Below are 4,738 nucleotides of genomic sequence, written 5' to 3'. Positions count from 1 at the left end.
AGGCATGTGTGTGTGCCCAAGATCCCGAGAGGAGAATGGAGGAGAAGGGATTGCGGCGTGGCCATCCCCCCGGGGGTTGATTTCTCGCTTTCTGTCTCTCTGTCTCTCTCTGTCTGTCTGGCAAGTGCACATACCCTATGGCAAAAACCTCTCAAAACAAAACAAAAACAAAAACAAAAAACAAAACCCTCACTCCCTCACAGAACTGTTCTCTGACCACCCCCCAATTTTCTCCAGCACCCCCTGTCCACCGGCGCTCACGTGGCTGTCCGTCCCCTTGGCAGCACTTAACCTGGGTCCTCCCAGCCGAGGTCACTTTCTGGGTCATTGGCTGTTTCCGGTGTTATAATGAAAGCTCCCCAAGGGGAAGGATCCTGTCTGTCTCATCCATTCTGACGTCCTCACCTCCAAAACAGTGCCGGCACGCAGGAAGCTCTTCGCTGTGAACGAACCCTGACTTGCCAAGCACCTAACAGAAAGCCTGGCACCTAAAAGCTGAGCAGAGCCCGGGCAGCCCAACTCTCGACTTGCAGACAGAGAGCCATGTGCGGGATGTAAGAACCTTGTCGGGTGGGACGGTGGCACGGTGGCAGTGACCGACGTTCTGTGAGGCTCACCCGTAGGTGAGGGCCCTGTCTTAGCACGCCGGGCATGCCCACGCCCGCCCACGCCCACGCGGGGCTGGCTGATGGTGGGCTGAAATGCAGGGCCAGGGTCTGTGGGGGGTGCTGCCCCTCAGTCTCTCTTGTTCATGGAGGAGATACACAAAAAACACCTGAAATACCCCAAAAGCCTCAGGCCGGCTCTGTACCTATAGCCTAGTGGTTAAGCAGCTAGATTCCACATGGCTGACTGTGGTTCAAATCCTGGCCTAGATTTTTGCTACTGTGGCTTAAAAATACAAGCAAGGGGACCAACAGATGGCATAATGGTTACATCACTGGATCCCACATAGTTGACTGTGGTTCGAGTCCCGGACCCAGCAGCTTAAAACTCACACCAGGCACATGTACAAGATCCTAGATCCTGAGAGGAGAATGGAAGAGAAGGGATTGCGGAGTGGCCGTCCTCCCTAGGGAGTGATTTCTCACTTTCTGTCTCTCTGGCAAGCAAGTATTGCCTTATGGATTTCTCACTTTCTATTTCTCTGTCTCTCTGGAAAGCATGCATGGTCTATAGCAAAAATCTCTCTCTCTTAAAAAAAAAATATATATATATATATATACACACACACACACACACACACACACACATACATTCTAGGCACTGTACATGTGTGCCCCAAATTCCTACAGAGTGGACAAATGGAGGGAAAGGAATTGTGGTATGGCCACACCCCAATGAGGAGGGCTTTTCTCCCCTTCTCTCCGGTGAGCATACAGGCTTTCTAACAATTAAAATAAACAGGGGCCAGCAGGTGACATGTGGTTAGGGTGCTGGATTCTCACACGGTGGACTGTGGTTTGAGTCCCGAACCTGATGGTTTGCTTTCTCACTTTCCCTCCGTCTCTGTCTCTTCCTGGTGATTATAGCAAATTAAAGTAATAATAATAATAAATAAAATGAAATAAGCGGCCTCAGCACAAGGTAGTGGTTTCCACTGTGGTAATGCTTTTTAAGTTCAAGGGTGTACACAGACCAACTAGGGATTCATCTATGGAGTTTGTGAAAACGCAGAATCTGAGTTGGAGCCTGGGAGAATTTTTTTGTTTGCTTGTTTTAGTTTGCTATAAAGTGAGTGTGCTTACTGAGAGAGAGAGAGAGAGAGAGAAAGAAAGTGAGAAATTGGGACCAGTAGATAGCATAGTAGCTATGTCACCGGACTCCCATGTAGTCGACTGCGGTTCAAGTCCTGGACCCGGTGGCTTAAACTTACACCGGGTGCATGTGCGTGCGTGCCCAAGATCCCGAGAGGAGAATGGAGGAGAAGGGATTGCAGTGTGGCCATCCCCCTGAGGGGTGATTTCTCGCTTTCTCTCTGTCTCTCTCTGTCTTTCTGGAAAGTGCACATGCCCTGTAGCAAAAACCTCTCCAAAAATAAAGAAAAAGACGGACAGTGAGAAATCGCCCCCTGGGGGGATGGCCATGCTGCAATCTCTTTTCCTCTATGCTCCTCTAGGGATTTTGGGCACACATGCCTGGCGTACCGGTGTGAGTTTAAGCCACCAGGTTTTTAAGAATTATTTTATTTAACTTTATTTATTTATTTATTTATTTTAATTTGACCAGAGAGGGACAGAGCGAGAGAGAGGGAGAAAAAGAGAGAAAGTAAGCCTCCAGGTCTGGGACTTGAACTGTGATAGGCCATGTGGGAGTCCAACGCCCTTAACCACCAGGCCACCTGCTGGTCCCCCAGTATGTTTTTCAAGCTGCTGGGTCCAGGACTAGAACCGTGCAGCAGGCCATGTGGGATCCAGCCATCTTAACCTCTGGCCTGCCTGCTGGCTCCATGGAGCCTGAGGTTTCATATTCATGACTAGCTGCCCAGTGCTGCTGCTGCTGGCAGACCAACTGAGTGGGAGGCGCTCTGCCAGCCTCGACGGCCTGTTGAGACCCTAGGAATAGAACATCACCGCTAAAGATGTCTTGCACTGTTAGGCTTTCAGCCTCTGCCAGCTCTTGGCAAAAACACAATGCGTAAATTGCTATCCTTTGGCTAACGATCTCAAAGTACAGTTGATTCTCACAATCCATGGTAGTCTTATTCTGGTAATAGAGAGAAGCTGTAAACACTGAATTAGCTAATATGTGGGAGCTTGCTCCTAGTGGAAATGCCTGGCTAGTTTTCTGTGATAGTGATGTTTTCATTAATCAATATATAACCTTGTTTTATATTTTTCTGTTTAGAGACAACATGTATATATATATATTTTTTTGTTTGTTTGTTTGTTTTGAGATATTTGCTATAGGGCATGTGCACTCACCAGAGAGACAGAGAGACAAAAAGCGAGAAATCACCCCCCGGGGAGATGGACAGGCCACAATTCCTTCTCCTCCATTCTCTTCTCAAGATGTTGGGCATGCACGCACATGAGCCTGGGGTGAGTTTAAGTCACCAGGTCCAGGCCTCGAACTGCGGTCAACTACGTGAGAGTCCAGCGACATAGACATTCTGCCATCTGCTGGTCCAAAAGACAACGTACTGTTGATCATTAACAGAACTCTCAGCCAGCAGTGTTGTAACTCAGGCCTGAGTGAAGCTGGTCTAACGGGACATTTTCTCTATAAGGCACTTCTCAGCCTTCCAGTGCTAAGAGACACCCTCCAACATTTCAGCACTGTGCCTAGGGACCCATTTTAAACAGTGACATCACCAACAAAAACTACAAAAACGCAAAAAAAGTGAGTAAATATACAAAGAGTCAGGCCAGCAGGTGGTGTGGTGAAGGTGCAGGATCCCACATGGCTGTTGGAGTGCTGGACCCAGAGGCTTGGGTGTGTGTGCGTATCCAAAAAACAGGAGAAAAGAATGGAAGAGAAGGGACTGCAGATGTGGTCATCCCCCTTGGGGTATGACTTCTCACTTTTCCTTTCTCTCTGTCTTTCTTCGGCAAGCACATGTGCCCTATAGCCAAAAAACAAAACCAAAAATAAAACCAAGGAATCTTGAAGCACTTATTTATGAACAAACTATGTATGAATTTCAAGGTTTTTTTGGGCACTAAAAATAAACTCGTATCGTAATTCCATTTTTCCGTGAACTAGCCGAGGTCCCCTCGCACTGTGACACTGTGATACATGCTGTCTGCACTCCGAGAGCTGAAAACAAGAGGGCAGAGCATCTCGTATCTGACCTGGGAACCCAGCACCAGAAACTCGGTTTTTGTTTTTTCTTTTTTTATGAATTGCCAGAAGGTGCATGCACCCACCAACGCATGCACACATGCATGCGCCTGGGCCAGGCCAGGCTTTGAATCATGGTTGATCACATGGGCTCCTGCTCCCTTAACCAGCAGGCTGTGAGGCAGGCTGATGAGATTCAGATTTGCACGACAGTGCACATGGAAGTGCTGTGAATACTGACTTTGGGGTCACCGACAAATTTTAGTGCACAGGCAAGTTTCCAACTATTGAATTATTATTTTTAAATTATTTATAAAGAGGATGAGGGCCAGCAGGTGGCATGGAGGTTAAGGCTGCTGGATCCTGCCTGGCTGCCTGCAGTTTGAGTCCTATACCTGGTGACTTGAAAACATACCCTGCATGTGTGTGTGCATGCTCAGATTCTGAATGGACTGTGGCAAAGCCATCCCAGCCTGGGGGTGCTTTCTCACTTTCCCTTCCTCCTCACCTCACCCTTTCTCTCTGGCAAGTGCATTATACCTCATAGCCAATTATGAAAAAATACAAATAATGAGGATTGACCGCAATATCCAGGGCGGCCCAAACCTCACTTGCAGAATTCGGTGCTCGGTCCAGGTGTTCCCTCCTCACGCCCTACTTGATCACTAGAGCTGCTGCTCAGCCACGGGGTGTCCTTGTGCAAGTCAGAAACGTGTACTGCTCTTGGGGTAGAGGCAGACCCATGTCAGAATGCACCCCGGGGGTGTGGAGCATGGGCTGGATCTCAGCTCTGGTTCACCCCCACAGCTGTGCCTTTATACTGGGCACAGCTGGGGCCAGACACCCGTCAGCCCTATGGGTCATACCCCTCCTGGGCCTTGTCTCCGTTCCTCAGGTGAAATGTCTGGGTCTTTTTTTTTTTTTTTTTTTTGGGGAGTTTTTCGTTTTGGGGTGG

At 48.6% G+C, this 4,738-nt stretch overlaps 1 protein-coding gene across 2 annotated transcripts in view; it reads right to left on the bottom strand.

Annotated features, from left to right (window-relative positions):
* The window catches only part of FLOT1 (flotillin 1), a 13,227-nt gene that overhangs the window by 6,032 nt on the left and 2,457 nt on the right, over nt 1-4,738 (bottom strand). The window lies entirely within an intron of this gene.

Source organism: Tupaia chinensis, unplaced genomic scaffold, assembly GCF_000334495.1.
Source record: "Tupaia chinensis unplaced genomic scaffold, TupChi_1.0 Scaffold000176_1, whole genome shotgun sequence".
Taxonomy (NCBI): Eukaryota; Metazoa; Chordata; class Mammalia; order Scandentia; family Tupaiidae; genus Tupaia; species Tupaia belangeri.
This window is presented reverse-complemented; position numbering and strand designations above follow the sequence as displayed.